General features: G+C 47.1%; 1 protein-coding gene and 1 long non-coding RNA gene across 10 annotated transcripts in view; one reads left to right on the forward strand and one right to left on the reverse strand.

The window, feature by feature from the left end:
- Nucleotides 1-405: 405 nt before the first annotated feature.
- LOC116764496 lies at nucleotides 406-5274 on the reverse strand. The gene is made up of 3 exons (XR_004352897.1): nucleotides 5215-5274; nucleotides 1442-1553; nucleotides 406-838 (listed from the first exon to the last, which is right to left on the reverse strand). It is a non-coding gene; the product is annotated as an uncharacterized LOC116764496 (long non-coding RNA).
- Nucleotides 5275-9273: 3999 nt separating this feature from the next.
- The window catches only part of CEP68 (centrosomal protein 68), a 37455-nt gene continuing 28632 nt past the window's right edge, over nucleotides 9274-18096 (forward strand). For all 9 annotated transcript variants that reach the window (XR_004352708.1, XR_004352704.1, XR_004352705.1 and 6 more), the window contains exon 1: nucleotides 9274-9395. The gene's annotated coding sequence lies outside the window, so the exon portion shown is untranslated. The remainder of the gene's footprint in view (nucleotides 9396-18096) is intronic.

An 18096-nucleotide genomic window follows, 5' to 3' on the forward strand; every position in this document is an offset into this window, starting at 1 on the left:
GGAGCAGAAGAAAGAACAGGAGGTGTTTTCTCTTCTCCTCTCTCTCCTCCCCCCCACCCATCTTCTTTTTTCCCTCCTTTCTCCTTTTCTTTCTTTTCTCCTTTTTTTTCCTCCACCTCCCCGTCATTATTATTTTTTGGTCTACCCAGCATCTGAATAACTTTCCCATCTGAGAGGAATCCCCCATTGTATGAGTCCTGGCAGAAGGCAGGAACACAGTTCCCACTGCGGAAGCTGAGAAAGCCAGGTCGTTTCTGGCCCTACACCTGGAAGCTTGAGCTTGGGCACGGGACGATCCTGCTAGTGAATCCGTTGAGAAATAATTTACTGCAGGAACATCAAATGTCAGCAGTGGCTGGATTCAGTATGCAGGGCCATGGTGCCAACAGCAGTGTGCAGGCCAAAGTGTCCCTGTGGTGAGAAAAACTGCAAACGCACAGAAAAATTAAAAGAGTGCAATAGATGTATCCTTTACTTAGTGAATTAGTTCTCTATCACTGTGAAACAAATTACTCCAAAACAGCTACTTAAAGGAACAAATATTTATCATGTCACAGTTGCTGTGGGTCAGGGCCCCAGGCACTGCTTAGCTGGGTGTCTCTGGCTCAGGGTCTCTCATGAGGCTGCAGTCAAGGTCTTCAGACTCACGTGAAGGCTGGTCTGGGGAAAGATCTGTATTCAAGCTCACTCATGTGGTTGTTGGTGGGATTCTGTTCCTCGTGGGCTGTTGGACTGAGGGTCGCAGGTCCTCACTGGCTGTTGGCTGGAGGCCTCCCTAAGTTTCTTGTCACGTGGACTTCTCCATGGAGTGGTTCACAGCATGGCAGCCAGCTTCAATCTGAGCCAGTGAGGGAGAGAGAATGTCCAAGACAGAAGCCGCAGTCTTTTTGTGACCCAAGCATAGAAGTGACATCCTATCATTTCTGCCACATGCAGAAGCCAATCACTAACTCTAGCTCATACTCAAGGAAAGAGATTACACAGGGTGTGAATTTCACGGGGGAAGGACAGGATTCATTGCATGCTATCTTAAAGGCTGCCAACCACAGATTCATTGATTGTTAACAGTTGCTATTTTTATATAGATATAGGTACACACATATACTTTTTTTGTTAACCAAAAATAAGTTATAGACATCAAGACATTTACCTCTAATTACTTCAGCATGTGTCTCCTAACAAGGAGGACATTTTCCTATATAACTACAATCTTAATAATAGTGCTATAATATCACTCCCCCCAAATTTTATAATATAATCTAATATCAGCCCAAATTCAACTCTCTCCAACTTTCCCCCTAAAATCTTTTATAGCTCTTTTTTCTTTTTGCTCCAGTTTTCAGTTGAGGTTCCCTTATTGTTTTTTGGTTGTTTAATCTATTTAGTCTCTTTTAATCTAGAACAGTTCATCCCGATACCATCTGTTTCTATTTTTTCATACCTTTGACATTTCTGGAGAGTCTAGGCCAATTGTTTTGTAGAACATCCCATATTCTGGAGACAGTTATTTCCTTATGGTGGTATTAAACTTGTCCGAGTATCCACTGTATTTCCTGTAGTGGGAAGTTAGGTTAAATATTTTTGGAAAAAATACTTCTTAGGAGGCACACATTTGGTAGTCCCATTGTTAGTGATTTTGGTCACTTGGGTATGATGATTGCTTGATTTATCCTTTATGAATGCATAACTTTCCTCTTGTAATTAATAAGTAATCTGTGGGGTGATGCTTGGAGTCTGTGTGAATATCCTGTTCCCCAACAACTTTTCCCAATAGCTTTAGCATTCATTAATAATCCTTGACTTGGTTAATTATTACATTTGGGGTTGCAAATGGTGATTGTCTATTTTCTTATTCCTTGTACACTTACCACTTTGTAAAGATGAACTTTTCTTGTTCTTCCCCTTTTTCTTATGTTTTATTTGTTCAAGAATTACAATGGACATATTTTTTAAATTATTATAATTGATTAACATTATTCTTTTTGATGTGCAAATTGTCCTAAATTTGGCCAATGACAAACTCTTTGAAGCTGACTCCTGTATCCATTTTTTTTTAAAGCTTTACTGAGATGTAATTCACCTACCATACAGCTCACCCATTTACAGTGTACAATTCCATGGTTTTTAGTTTATTCACAGAGTTGTGCAATCATCACCACAATCACTTTTAGAATATTTCACCACTCCACAAAGAAACTTGTTACCCATTAGTGGTCACTTCTAATTCTCCACAATTTCCTTAGCCCTAGGCAACTATTAATCTATTCTCTGCCTCTATAGATTTGCCTATTCTGAGCATGTCATATGAACGGAATCATATAATATGTGGGTTTTTTTGTGACTGGCTTCTTCCAACTATGTTTTCAGGGTTCATCCATGTTGTGCAGCATACATCAGTACTTCATTCTTTTTATTGCCAGATAACATTCCATTTTATGGATATACCACATTTTATTTACCCACTCATCAGTTGATGGACATTTGAGTTGTTTCCACTTTTTGACTATTATGGATAACACTGCGATGAACATTCATGTACAAGTGTTTATGTGAACATATTGTAAGCTCTCTTGGGAACATACCTAAGAATGGAACAGCTGGATCATATGGTAAATCTATGTTTAACCTTTTGAGGAGCTGCCAGACGGTTTTCCCAAATGGCTGCACCATTTTACATTTCTACTAGCAAGGTATGAGAGTTCCATTTTTTCACATCCTCACCAACACTTGTTATTACCTGCCTTTTTTATTATAGCCAACCTAGTGGATGTGAAGTGATATTTCATTGTGATTTTGGTTTGCATTTCCCTGAGGCTAATGATATTGAGTCCATTTTTTCCCCAGGTCCCTTTGGTCCCTTGGAGGAATTCATGTCTTATTTTATTTCCAGAAAATTGTCTTGTATTATAGTTTCATGAGTGTTTTCGTTTGTTTGTTTTTCTTTTTTGGGGACTCTGATGATACGTATGTTGGCTCTTCTTTGTCTGTCTTCTGTGTTTCTCACTTTTTCTCTGATTGTTTACTTCTTTTCCAAATTTATTTTTGGTTCTCCTGTGTTAATTTTTTTTCTCAATGTTCCTTACTGAATTCTTAGTCTAACCCATTTGTCCTTAGACACCATATAATTTAGTTTTCATATCTCAAGATTATTATTATCTATTTATTTTTTTGCGGTATGCGAGCCTCTCACTGTTGTGGCCTCTCCCGTTGCAGAGCACAGGCTCCGGACGCACAGGCTCAGCGGCCATGGCTCACGGGCCCAGCCGCTCCACGACATGTGGGATCTTCCTGGACCTGGGGCACAAACCCATGTCCCCTGCATCGGCAGGCGGACTCTCAACCAATGCACCACCAGGGAAGCCCAAGATTATTATTTTGTTCTTCTTTTTCTTTTCTGAATCAGTCAATCCTCATTTCTCAGCTTTCTGTTTTGTGTCCATTTCTATCTTGAGCTTTTCAGTGTATGATTTTTTATGTTCTTTTTAGCTGCAGTTGCTTACCAAATGATATTTAATTCATGTTGAGTGCTGTGTTGCAGTTTCCCCCTATTTTTTGGTTGTATTTTCATTAGCTGAAAAGGGTTGTTATTTTCTTCTTATAGTTGATTTATATGGATGGTGTTTGCTGTTTTCTGTTTATTTCAGAAAGTCTTGGATCTTCATGAACCAGAAATAACAAGTTTTTCTAGTGAGGGGAGATTACAGTATAGGAGGCCTAAGGTAAAATAATAGGTCAAGGTTGGAGCAAGAGGTTGGAAGTAAACAAGCAAGCAAGGAAGAGAGGAAGATTTCTTAGGAAGAAAATCTCTAGGGGAAAATGGCCATGGAAAAATATGTGATGAGTGTGAGCATTTTAAAACAATGGTAGAAATATGACACATTTGATGGAAAAAATAAGTAGAGATACAATGAAATCTATGCAGGGAAAAAATCATTAGCTCCAGGGAAAATAAAAGTTTTAAGATAAAGAAAATATAACCATGGTATAGAACTTGGCTCAGCAGTAAACAATATTTACAAAGTCATAATGATATAAGTGGTGTCTATTCAAATGGTGTCTATCTTAAATTATAAAGATTGTGATATAGCAAATAAAAGGTGGATGAGAGAAAATGGGAAAGGGCTAAATTCTCATATAACAAAAAGTCAACAGATCGGGTATCAAATTCATAAATCAATAATAACACAATGAGTATGTTATTTATAAATATGAAGATAATAGAAGAGAAAGCTAAAATTTTGAAAATGAAAGCCTCTAATAAAGGAGACTAAGGAGGCGGAATGGGCAGTGGACTCCTTTGTCTTATTAATCTTCTAGTATTACATGATTTTTAAAAAGAATACGTGCATATATTACTTTAATAACATAAGAACGTAATTTCAAAAAAAGATCAGTTCAAGTGCCAGCCAGGAGACAGTACTCTGAGAGTTTGTAGTACTCTCCTGCTAGGTGAAGTGTATGTTCCGAACCAAGGACAAATAGAGTTTTCTTCCTCAGCAAAATGCAAATGTCAGTGAACCAACTGGTTCACTGGTGAAAGTGGGTGTGGCACCTCTCAGATTATACCTAATGATTCTCCAAAATTCATGCTTCCCTTTTACTCAAATCAGCTGATTTAGATATTCAAGTGCAATACTTTCACCAGAGCCTTACAGCAATGGCTCCTATTAACTGGAAACTGATGTGGTCTCCTCATGCCACTGGAGGTTACATTGTTGGCTGGTACCTGGTCCTGACTATCAAGGGGATAGAGGCAGGAGGGGTATGACTGGAACCCAGTAGGTCGCCTGGGACACCTCATCACCCCCACACCAGGGATACAAGTTAATGGAAAGGTACTGTACTACATATAGGCAGGCTCACCAAGTAGGATTCCTCAAGAATGAAAGTTTAGTTAACCCCACCAGGAAAGAATCCTGGGCAGCTTGAAGGTAACTGGAAACCTGGAATAGGTATTGAAGATGGGGAATCATAAATGCCAATAAAGCCTCATTACTAGTTTCAAAAATGAGGATTGTAGTCTCTACTTGTATTTCCTTTCTTGCTGCATTTATAAATGTAAAGTTTTTAGTGACTGTCTTTTTCTTTCATCTTCCTTCTCTTCATTATTGTATTTAAAGTTTATTAGTGATAGTTAATTCCAAAATTAGGCTACATATTACAACACTGAGATAGGATGATGATGAAAACTTAGAAGAAGGATGTGTTACCAACCTGGGTTCTTGGACTCTTCAATCAGTAGAAATTGATAAGAGAACAGACGAGGAATTCAGGCAAGGCTTTACTGGGACTCCTGCTGTGGCACAAGGGAGCAAAAACAAGTAAAAGATTCCCTTGCTCACTCCCTGAGGTGGGGCGACCTGGTTTCTTAAATGGGGTGAGGATTGGAGTGGGTCGGTGGGAGCCGGAGGTGTGGCTTAGGTGGCCTGGCCACCCCCTTGGTGGTGCTGTGTGCAGGAATCATGCGTGGTACCCCGCTTTTGCTCCTGGCACCTCAGAAGAGGCAGTTGGCTTTGGGCCTTTTTTGTATTTTGTTCATAATTTGCCCCAACTACTCATGCACACAGTTATTTTTAGTCCCTTATAGTTTCTTTGTATTCTGTTGCCCAAGGAGATGTCTAGGTGCCAGCATTGCAGTAAAGGGTCCCAAGTCCCAGGTCCCAGCCTGTCTCAAGTGGACCATCACTTGCAGACTTGGACTTGGGGCCAGATAAAATGACTGATGAGACTTTGAACTGTTCTCCTTTGAGGAGGGCATGAGTGCATTTTTGTTGTTGTTGTAGGAGAGATGGTTGCATTATGCGGCCTAAGAGATGGACTATAGTGGAGGTCCTTTTGGCTGCCAGCACCTGAATATCCCTCTAATTTGGAGGGAACCCCCCTATTCCGAGTCTTGGAAGGAAATTGGGCCCCTCCTCCCACACTAGAAGCCAACTGATCCAGTACAAGCCACAGCAGAAACCAGAACTCTCCTTGCTTGTTGGCAGTTAGAATACAGGAACATGACCTACAGTTAGACAAGTCAATGGTCCTGCCCAAAACTTGAATCTAGAGTGAATACCTAACATCACAGAAGAGTTGAAAAATAATTCACGGTGGCATTAAAAGTACAGGCATACACCCTAACCAGAGCAGCTCAAGCAGCTTGACTTGGGCTAAGTATTTTGCTGCCTGACCTTCCTGGATTTCTACCATTTCCAGACCTGGTCCCCCAGGTTTTCTGATAATAAGGAATATAACCATATACAGCTCTAGGTTTACTCTGCTTAAGCTTAGAGGCACCTGAGGAAATAAACTCTCTGCCAGCCTCATTCTTTAAAATCCCAAGCAAGGGTTCAGACCATCTCAGGTTGGGTCTCTGTGGAGAAGAGGAAGGAGGCTATAGTTGGCCAGGCCTGGGCTCCACACCTGCTCACTCTCCACCTTTCCTGCCTTGGAAGGAGAAATGAGAGAAATGAGATGTCCCTAAAGAATCATCTGGTCCAGGGGATTTCAGACAATTCCTCAAAGGAAAGATCACTTGTCAGGCAAAAGAAAAAGATGCTCACAACACAAAAGTACAGAATGTCATAGCTGAAAGGAACCTCAGGAGCCATCCATCCTAGGCCATCTTACAGATAAGGAAACCATACAGGGTAGAAAATTATAAAGGCTATGGGAAAGGTGAACACAGATGCTGCAGAGTTCAAAGGAGGGAGAGTGCACATCTGGTTGAGGAGATCAGGATGGGATCTGACCTGGGATCTGACATACAGCAGGTATACTGGGCTGCTTTTTTGCTACCATCAGAATTACTTTTTTTTTTTTTTTAATCAGCTCAGCTTTATTTATTTATTTACTTACTTTTGGCTGTGTTGGGTCTTCGTTTCTGTGCGAGGGCTTTCTCTAGTTGCGGTGAGCGGGGGCCACTCTTCATCGTGGTGCGCGGGCCTCTCACTATCGCGGCCTCTCTTGTTGCGGAGCACAGGCTCCAGACGCGCAGGCTCAGTAGTTGTGGCTCACGGGACTAGTTGCTCCGCGGCGTGTGGGATCTTCCCGGACCGGGGCACGAACCCGTGTCCCCTGCATTGGCAGGCAGATTCTCAACCACTGCGCCACCAGGGAAGCCCCCAGAATTACTTTTATGTTTATAGTCTGCTTATCTCAAATTCCACCACCCATAACTTCCTTGGCTTTTTGAGAGCTTATTCATTTGGGCTTGATTTTGTTTTCAAGTTCCCTTTCACTTGGATTTGGTGCCCTGGTTCTATGCTTGACCTGGTTACCCATTTGGACTTGGCCCCATTCTCTGTCCAGCTGGTTGTCTTGTCTGGGAAAGACCCAAGTCTCAACCAGTGGGATTAGGTGACACCGCCAGAGGTCTTCTGTGTACTCAGAGAAGATCAGGGGTCACAAACGTAAACATCTTTCAGTGTCAGGCAGGTAATAAATGTGTGAAGTGGGTGGCTGTTACTTAATACAGAAGTAGTGCTTGTGGGATTTAAATTCTTAATAAGAAAACAAAAGCAAATAAAATCAACATGCTTTCCAAATAAAAACATCTGTGGGCTAGTTTCTGCTCTTACTGTCAAAGTTTGTGACCCTTGGATTAGACAAAACCTACAGCTGTCATGACAGGTTCTGGAAACCCCAACAAGTATTTTACTTCCTAAACCAGGGGTCCCCAACCCCCAGGCCACGGACGGGTACCGCTGAGCAGGAGGTGAGCAGCGGGCGAGCGAGCGAAGCTTGATCTGTATTTACATCCGCTCCCCATCGCTCGAATTACTGCCTGAGCTGTGCCTCCTGTCATATCAGCAGCGGCATTAGATTCTCATAGGAGCGCGAACCGCACTGTGAACTGCGCATGCGAGGGATCTAGGCTGCGTGCTCCTTATGAGACTCTAATGGCTGATGATCTGAGGTGGAGCTGCGGCGGTGATGCTAGCGCTGGGGAGCAGCTGCAAATACAGATTATCATTAGCAGAGAGGTTTGACTGCACCACAGACCATAATAAATCAATTGCTTGCAGACTCATATCAAAACCCTATCAATGAGTCGCAAGTGAAAACAAGCTCAGGGTTCCCACTGATTCCGCATTGTGGTGAGTTGTCTAATTATTTCATTATATATTACAATGTAATAATAATAGAAATAAAGTGCACAATAAATGTAATGCGCTTGAATCATCCCGAAACCACCACCCTCCCCCCGCCCCGGAAATACTGTCTTCCACAAAACCAGTCCCTGGTGCCAAAAAGATTGGAGACTGCTGTCCTAAGCTCTCTGACGCCCGAGAGCTCCACGGTAACTAATTTGTACTCTGGAATTCAAGTTGCCCACAGCTGGGGTTCAGACATTTACGGACATGTTTTACGAACTGGCTAGGCATTCAACGTAACCCAGATTGCTGAAAGTGTTGCTAGGTAAAAGCATCAGAAGGCAGGACCGGTCTGAGAGGGGTTACCTTGTGATCCTTTCCCCATTCCAGCCCGGTGGGACTCCACTGAGTGGTACAAGCTAAAGAGCTGTGCCAGTAGGCTCCCAGGCTTCATGCTGGCGGGAGCGGAGGGGAGGAGGAGGTGGAGGAAGGAGATGTGCATCATAGCCTCCCACGAGCTGGATCCCAATTCCCCTCAAATTCCATTACCGATTTCACATTGGACAGGCTGCTCCGAGAGCCGCTAAGCAGCTCCTGGCTCATTTATCCACACCCCTCCCATCCTTTCCGAGCCTGCCTAAGTCCCACCTGCCCCCTAAGACTGTCTCTAACCACCCGGCCTGATGACCTCGCCCTCCTCCGGTGCTTGTGCCCCGTGGCACCTGTTCAGGCCTCGGTTCACGCCTGGTTGTTTACAGGCGAATGTAAACAGACGCACAAAGACTGTGGATCCGCCTCCCTGGCAGCGTCGCTCCAGGAACACTGCCCGGCGCTCTGCGCAAAATGAATCAACGAACGCATGCCTCCGGCTGCGGCCTGCTCGCAAGGAGAGCGCCCCAAGTCACCCTCCCCTCCTCGCTGCTCGGGACTACGCGCCCTCTTGCGACCCCATTGGCTCCAAACACGCAAAGCGAGCGGCGAGCGCGGAAGGCGAGGGAGGCCTGCAGATAGAATAAAGTCAGACCTCCCATAGGCCAAGACGGTGCCAGGGGTGGGCTCTTCTTGCAGGAGTGGGTCGTACATTGGTCGATCCTCCGGACTGACGGCTGGGATTGGTCGCGCGGCTCCAAAGGCGCCCTCCGCGCGGAGGCAGGGCGGGCCCAAAGGGCGTGGTCATCACTCGGTCCCGCCCCAGGCGTTCAGGACTCCGGCGGGAGGGCGGCGGTGTCCACCTGGGAATCCCGTTTCGGGGCCGCTGCGTGCGGCTGCTTTCGCCCCCGGCCCGGTCCGGGAGTCCGAAGGGTTTGAGGCGCGGTATGTAGCTGTCGGCGTACGGGAGCGGGGTTTGGGGGTCCGCGGCGCAGGGGGCTTTGGCCCGGCCCCCTCTGCCCTGCGTTCTCAGGGTCTGCGGAGGCGGGCCGGGCTGGCCTCTGGGCCTCGCGTCCCCCGCCTGGAAGGGCGCAGAGACTTCGCGGAGGCGGGGGCGCCTCGTGCCTGAGACTCCATTTTGCAGGCGAAACGGCGGGTGAGGTTAGCGGCCGGGAGTCTAGGCGCGGAGGTGGGAGGCCGGCGTTGGAGGAGCCTGAGCGCCGCGAGGCCGGGCCACGGGAGCGCGCGTGTCCGCGCATCCTCCGGTCGAAGCAGCTGCGCCGCGGGGCTGCCTCGGCTGCTGGGGACTCACTTTCCCTCGCGGCCTCGCCCTGGGCGTATCTTGTTTACACTGCGCGCTCGCCGGGCCCAGGGTCCCCGGGAGTTAGGGGCCCGCGCTGCTCTCGTACCTGGTCTACCGCAGAGACCCTCTCTCACCCGCTCAGGATCATTACCACTGTTAAGATGGAGACGAACGATGCCTTCTGGTCACCTTGAATGCAGCAAACCCGCTGCCGAGGGGAAAAAGCAATTTGTCTCACTTTTTTTGCCTGGAGGGGCCACCCTTTCCAACTGTCATCGCTAGAACGGTTCTCAGCCCAGGGGCACAAGTCCAAAACCTGTTTCAAGGCCTTTTATAATTATTAGGTTGGGTTCGGTGTATTGTTTGTAATAAAAATGAGCGGAAACCTGCTAGTGCCAGAGCAAATTTGGACATCACTGGGAATTCATTGGAGTGGGTGGGGGAAGGCAGGCACAAAGATAGATGGCATTCATAAATACCCTTACGTTCCTGGACCTAGGGTGTAAAGGGTGTTGTTAAAATGCATGACAAAATGTGTTGGGTCAAGGAGTCAACGATACAGGGCTTGGTTAAAAGAGGTAGAGGTCACCCCTTCTCATCCTTGTTCCCTCCACTACCTGGGTCGATCAGTTCTGGGCCACCCGGTACAGAAAAGAGCAAATAATTCAGGTTTTATGTCTTCTGGAAAGCTTTTGCCCTACCCCACAACTAATTATCGCTCCCTCCTTTGCACAGCCGCCTTCCATAGCCTCTGATTTTATACATCACACTGTATTGTGGTTTCCCCAGCCCGTAGCATAGTGCTTGGAGCATAGAAGGCACTCAGTGATTGAAGGAAGCCAGAAGAAAACAAAAAATCAGCAGTGTAACCAAAAGCTGACGAAATAAAAACTTTAATTCCTTTAACTCGGCCCGATTATTCTTACAGGCGAGGGAGACAGTTGAGCTCTGGCTCTGAAGTCAAATCAGACTTTAGCTCCGCCATGTTCCTAACCCTGGACAAGTCATTTAACTTCCGTATGCCTCAGTCTCTATAAAGTGGGAGTGACGATAGGTCCTACTCCATTATTTCTGAGGTTTAAGTAAAACATTGACATGAAGTGCTTAGCATAGTTCCTGGCACAAAGAAAATGTTCAGTAGCTGTTAGCAGTTGTTAGGATAAAAATAAACGTACTTGAACAGATTCACTAGTGCTCAGTATCTGTATAGTATTTGACCCTTCAGGTTCTGTCTGCCTCTTGGTCCTTATCTGTTCCTTGATTTTAAAAAATCCCTTAAGCCATTCCAGACTTTTCCCCCCGCTGTAAAAGTATTCCATGGAAGATTACTTGTTTATGCCTTTGGAGTACCTCTACCCAATGGAGATTGATGGAGTGCCGAATAACAGTTTGGCCAAGTAGTACAGTAGTATTTGATGCACTCTTCATGTGGTCTGTTACTCAGAGTGGTCATGTGAAAGCAGAGGAGATGGGGGCTGATATGGCTGACAAAAATGTTGGTTCAGTTGGAGGCGGACTTGAAGTGGCTTCTCTCCTTTTAACTTAAATCTGTTCTCTCTTAAAAACTGTCTCCTGTCTCTAAAGTTGTTCACAAAAATTGTGAAAAGTGGAAGAAGTCTTCTGGTAGCTCTGAATCTATTTGCCAGACCTTGAGGTGGCATATACATCCCCTAGGAGGATGTTGCCTCACTTCCAGGTTTTCCTGTATCACTTTCTGGTCACAGGAAACAGGCTAAGTTGTCCATTTCCTTCCAGCTGTAGGTCCCCTTGGCATGTCAGTTTCTCTGAAATTATTTGGAGTCCCCAAAACAGAGACCGTACCTCTTCTCACTTATAACTGTCTCGAGAATTCTGGTCTCTGATTCTGCTTTTAGTGTAGTCACACGAATCTTGAATCCTTTCTAGGGAATACTGTTCTTTCTGAAGATGCCCTTCCAGTTGTGACATTCTATAATTAACCATTAAAAACCTGCCACAAGGTGTGAGCTTCTTCTAGTGTCCTGTTGGAAAGACCTTGAGGACAAGGACCATAAATTTCCTTCTTTTGTGTGCCTTGCGTAAGTAGGCGCTTGATGAATGGTTCAGGGCGCTGAAACAGGCTTACTGACCTGGTGGTCCTGAAACATTACTGTGCTTACCAACCACCTGGAGAGCTTGCTAAAATGCAGATTCTGATCCCAAAGCTCTGGGGTAGTGCCTGAGAATCTGCGTTCCAAACAGGCTCTGAGGTGCTGCATATGCTGCTTTTCCGTGGACTTTGACTAGAAAGGTACTAACATAAGTATCTACATTTGCTTTTTAGATGTACTGGTAAACAGGCTTTGTTTCCTTCTGGTATTGAGATGAAGTCTTGGATTTAGGAGTTTTTTTTTTTTTCCTTCTGTTTTTAACAACAGTTCCTCTATTTTGTTCCAAAAATGATTTGAGGAATCTTTCCAAAATAGTTTCAGAGTAACAAGATTTTTAATAAAAAGTGATTGAGGCAGATAGGGTAAAAGAAAATTAAGAGAAGTCAAAGATAAGTACAAAAGGTGAGTTCCTCTCTGTGCTATACATTTTACTTGGGTGGGACTACTGATTTGGTTCTGAGCTTCCAAGCAGCAAGAGCAAAGAGGAGAATATTTTTTGGAACCAGTTTTGCCAGTACCTATATAAAGTAAAAACAAACTGGCTACCCAGTGAAACAGCTGTTTCTATTACTGAGACCTGAGAACTCTTCTCCAAAGAGAAGTGTTCTGAATAGTATCTCCAGAAAATCAGTAAGATTCTTATCAATCTTCATACGATGTAGCCCAACAGACTCACAGAAAACTGCCAGTACAGTAAAACCAGTGGCCTGTGGAACTGCAGCCATGTGGTCCAGGGCCAGCTTCTTCAGACAGTAGGAATGATTTTTGTTACAGGGCAGCTGTTTTTCGGTCTTGCTCTTTGGTGGGAACAGAGTGTCCAGTTGACTGACACGTTCAGTCCCCGTCATCCTCATACTTTGAGCTTTGTTGGATGGCAACGATCTAGTGACTGCTGAGGAGGCCAGAGAGCTTGGGGTTGAGGGGAGGGGTGGCTGGAAGCTCAGTTAAGATCCTCGTAGATGTGACAGTTGCACCTCTTTATAGGTCATCTAAAGACCTCTCATGACAAGTTAGAAGACTGGCCTTTCTGTGAGGTTCTCTGCGGCCCCAGTCAGTCAGCCAGCTATTGAGTGAGAGTGTGAAAGTAGGGGAGAGCAGCCTGGTGGCAGCCTTCCCACCACTTTATTAGAGGGACCCAGTGTGCCTCCTAGGGCCCTGGAGGACTCTTTGTCTCCAAGCAAAAGGTAAGGAAGCTGCCCCAGTTGCGGGGGAGGAAAAGGGCTGCTGGGGCCAAGGATCCTGTAGACGGCGTCGACCTATTGCCAAGCTGTGGGAGACACGTCTACCCCTTCATAGCTTTGAGCCTGTTCTCCCTTTTCATTTTGCTTGCTTTCACCTGCAAAGGAGGGGGACAGAACACTTGGGGTGACCTGCCCCACAGGGAAAGACAGGGCCAGTGTGGAGGACTGAGGGGCTGCAGGGCTTGTACATCCAAGGAAGGAGCAGGTGGAACGGCGGTTGCTCTCCGCCGTCGGCCTCCCAGTCTCAAACCTCCCGCCACAGCGTTCCCGGCACCACCCCGCTTTGAGGCGGGCCTGGCCCTCTTGTGACTGCCCCTTTTGTTGGCCTCCCCCGCGTAAGTCTTTACCCGCTTTCATGCTGCCTCCCATGCCTGGACTGGCTTCTGCCTTTGAGCTCCTTTCTGCTGTCCATCTAGTTCCCCCAGAAGCCTTCCAGCAACCTGACAGTGCTGGGTCCTCCCCACTGGCCCCCTTTCCTTGTGGGTAGCTTTATGTTCCTAGAGAAAGAGTGGCATTGAGAGCCTCTTTGTCTGCTTCTCTGGCCATATTCTGCCACTGTGTGTGCACGCCGTGACCACTTACACCTGTGGCCTCCTGCAAAAACAGCACGGAGCTTCAAGACTTTGGACCCTGAACAGGTAGGGCTGGCTCTGTCAGGCAGCACCTGGCCTTCGTGGCCTGTACAGGTGCCGTCTGTGCACTTGGCTACAGAGACAGGCCCTGATCAGAACCCAGCTTCCTGGGCAGAGTTGGTAGTAATCAGATTGTTTGGAAGGGGAGCTTGTGATTTATAGAATCGTGGGGAAAGTCTTTCTGATCAGAGGAGGATGGCTCCCTAAGTCGATCATTTGTACGTTTGACTGGTTTAGTTAAGGGAGGGGCATCACCCCCCCCACCCCCCATACACACGCACACCTCCCTGTCCTCTGTTCTCCATCCTGGACAGGAGCAAGTGGGAGGAAGTCCTGGTAGCTGTGACAGGCCTGCACGAGGGTGGTGCAGCAGATAGCAGGAAGCGTCAGGAGTCCAGGCTTACCCAGTTAGTGTGACCCCATACTTCTGTAGGGCAAGAGTAAGCCAAGCCTACATAACTCCTCATTGTATCTGGTAGGTCATACGGTCTCTGCAGGTCGTAGAAACTAATGGAGAATTTTAATACCAAACTCCAGGTGGTCCCTAGAACATCCTGAAGCTTATGTGTCTTGTCGCTTGGTCTGGCCAAGCACAGGGGTGAACTGGTGTGTGCAGACCTTTTTCAGATGGGAGGCTTGAATTCATTGTTCATCGTCCGTGCTCAGAGCTCTCCAGTCACTCTGTCCAATCTCCTGTTGCTTCCCGGTTAGGAAGGAGGCTGACTGAGGCCAATGCCCACCAAGAAGCTGCTAGCCTCCAGAAACACTGTAAACTGTGTGATCAGAGAGCAGGGAGGACCCACGTAGAGTAGTAGGTTGTTTGAAGCTGCTGACAGCATAGCAAGTTGTTTTCATCTGAGCAGTCCATTGGGTGTTTAGGAAAGCAGTAAGCTGTCTCACTGGAAGGGTTCAAGCAGAATCCCCATCTCCATCCTCACCCTCAGAGGGTTAGAAGGAATGATGATGTGTAAAATCTAGAATCTATGGAAATAAGGACTGGACTTTCATGCAGTATTACAGATGCCCACCTGACAGATGTAGACAGAGTTGAGCCCTAGAAATCCAAAGCTTATACCTTTGCTACGCTGATGTTTTCTTCGACATGATTGATGTATTCAGCAGTCATTACTTCAAGAAGTTTCCCCTGATTATCTCACTCCGAGTTGATTTCTCTTTTCTTTGTATTCTGTGGTACTTTACGTAGAATTTGGAATGGACACTCATGGACTTTTTTTCTTTCACATGAATCTGTCTTAGTTCTCACATAAAACCCTGTGGCGCAGGGAAAATACAGCATGATTTGTTAGGCAGATTAATAAGTAAGATTATGAAGGGACTGCGTATCCGGACTGAGAAAATAACCACCTATAATCTGTCTCTTCAGAAGTACCATTTCCATGAAAATCACTGCATTTCAGACCTTCTTTGCTAGTTGCTGAAGGGCCTCTGGCGACACTGTTAACCTAGTTCAAGTTTGTATGTATACCTGAAAGTTATCTAGAGGTATATCTCCTGCATAGCTTATAATTCTAGCTCACCACTCACCCCCAGAATGAATGGATACCTTCTTTTTTGAATAACGAGATCCAGACAAGACAAATCAAAAATACATCATTAAAACAAAGACAGAGATCATTTGTTTGCACCCCTCTTTTGCCCCAGCATCATCTTATTTCAGTCCTGTCTTATGACCACATGCTTTAGTGGAGGGGGAGGGGACTAGGAGAGTAAAAGGGGTATTAGCCACCCATCATGGCCCAACTCTGGCCATTGAGAGAATTTCTAGAGGTGGAGCAAGAAGTAGAAATTGGAGGCTGCAGGCTAGGTTCAGCCGTCACCCTAATATTTCCAGCTTGTGGGCTCAGCTTATTCCTATAATTGTGAAAACACAGTTTGCCTGAATCGTCTTCATGTGCAGTTCCTTAAATAGCCACTAGGTGAGGATGTGGCTCCATGAAAATCGTTCTCAGCAGGACTTGGTCACTCATCTCTTTGTTCCTGTACCAGTCTCTCCCCTCTTCTACTTTGTGTGTCTGTCTGTTTTGTAACTTGTTCCCCAGTTCATAAAGAGGTTGGGTTGTGGGGTCACACAGGCCTGGATTTGACTCTCTCTGAGAGGTTTTCCCCTCTGTGAAATGAGGATAGGAGGACCTGCCTTGTGCGGGAAACTGGCACTCTCTCAGGCCACTGGTGGGAGTATAAATTGATGCTACCCGGTAGAGGTAGAACGTATGCCAGAAGTACACATGCGGGTCCCTTCGCCTCAGCACTTCTCCTTCTGACTGTTGGCGCTGTGGGTGTGCTAGCACACGAGCAGTGGTGTGTGTATGTGGTCGTTGATCACAGCGTTGTTTGTAGTAGCAAAAGGTTGGATCTAACGTAAATATCCACCAGTAGGGGACCAGTGGAATACGCTGGCGTGCATCCTTACAGTGGAGTACGGTGCTGGGCAGTGGTTAAAAAAGAGAGAGCGCTGTCTGTTTATTGCTAAGGAAGGATCTCCAAGATATTTCACTTAAAAAAAAGAAAGAAAAGCAAGGTTCTGAACAGTGTGTCCTGTAGTTTGCTACTTTCATGTAAAAAGAGGGGGAAGGATGAAATAGATTTTTGTGTTTGTCTGTATATACAATCAAGAGGTGAGAAACACACATGACTTTAATTAGCATATTTACCTGCTTTTGTGGGAGTATGTAGTGGTAAGCATTTTGCTTGATTTATATGAAAAAATAACCTGCTTTTTCTTCCCCTGTTGGACTCCTTCGTTCCTTGCAAGGTGACTTTCTGCGCTGATTCCGCCCCTCCCCCCCAAAACACTAGCTGACACTCAGCATGCACTGTGCACAGGCACTGTCGTCATGCCCCGCGTGCCCTGGCTCGTTTTAGGAATGGGGACAGGGCTGGAGGGAGACTTACATGTGCAGTGTATTTTATATTTGAACCACGTGTGACCGGTTCAAGACTGTCATTCTTCTGATTAGTCCCTGCGCACGTGCTGCTGGCGGTGAGAAGGCGATGAGAGTCCGTGTGACGTGTGTTGTGCTCTAGGCTCGCCTCTGATTGTCTGGAGCCTCGCCAGGCAGGCGGGGCAGGACGCTCTTGTTTTCCGGGCACACAGTCCGCACCAGTGGTGGTTCCCAGTGTGCGGGCCCAGCAGGATGAGCCCGCAGCCCCAGCCCTCCGCCCTCTCAGGCTTCCCTGCTGCCACCAGCGCCTCCTCTTGCCATCACCCGCCTTCTCGTCTCTGAGGAACGGGGCTGTTTCTGGCCAGGGTTTAGCTTTGAGTTTGACCCAGTGCATTCCAGGCGGCCGCCCAAATCCTGGGTGCTTGTGCTTCCCTCGCCTCCGTGTCCAGATCCTCCTGGAGTTCTCTTCCTGCCCGCTTTTTGTCCCACCCCATCCAGCCAGGGCTCCTGGTAGAGCCCCTGCCTGCACACTCAGGCCGGCGGGGGTGGGGGGTCTCCCTCTGTGGTCCCTGAAGCTCCTGTTGGAACGGTTCTGTTTTCAGATCCAGCTCCCAGATTGTTCCTTCTCTTGCCCCGAGTGCTCACCCTGGTCTCCTGCCCCACCTGCCCGCCGCCTGCCCAGTGTGCTTCTCTCTCACTGTCACATGCATGCACACGGCGTGACCGTTGCTGTTGTTACCAGCCGGATTTCCACGGTTCCCTTAGTCGCCGGTTACCTGTAACCCAGTCAGCAGGAGGAGAGCTGCCTCTCCCTCCGGTCACGGGCCATCTTGGAGCCCCCCAGGCCGTGTGTGGGTGCGAGGCTGCCTCTCGGCCGCCGGGTGTGTTGCGACGACAACTGCTGCAGGCTGGCACAGGGAGGGCCCAAGCCGGGCCCCTTACCCAGCGGGGCTAGGGCAAAGCGACAGGGGCGGAAAGGCGACTTGAGGCAGGACAGACCTTGACTCTAATTGGGGCCTGCATTGAGCCTCCTGGCACCTGCTGCTGGGACTGCTGCCAGCCACACAACAGCAGAGGACACAGTGACGTGCTCCCATGTCCCCTGTGGAAGGGTCTGGAGCTGAGGAAAAGCCAGACCTCTCTGTTTTCCTTCGAGGAGGGAGCCATCATTTGCTCTTTTGGCCAAAAAAGTGTTTGTCTTAATCATTAAAAGGTAAAAAAACAAGGTTTCTTAGCCGTAGATGCAGAAAGCTTCTCTTCTTCTCTCCCCTTTCCATTTTGTAGGGAGCTGGAGCTTCAGTAGAGCCCTGATCTAGGAACATCTCGATGGCCCTGGGAGAAGAAAAGGCAGAGGCAGCCGTGGCCGCGAAGGCCCCGTGCCCTGGGGGGTGGAGCTGCCCGGATCAGGAGCTGGACCCCGCAAGGCCTGCGCGTGGGG

This window comes from Phocoena sinus, chromosome 13 (assembly GCF_008692025.1).
Source record: "Phocoena sinus isolate mPhoSin1 chromosome 13, mPhoSin1.pri, whole genome shotgun sequence".
In the NCBI taxonomy this organism is placed as follows: Eukaryota; Metazoa; Chordata; class Mammalia; order Artiodactyla; family Phocoenidae; genus Phocoena; species Phocoena sinus.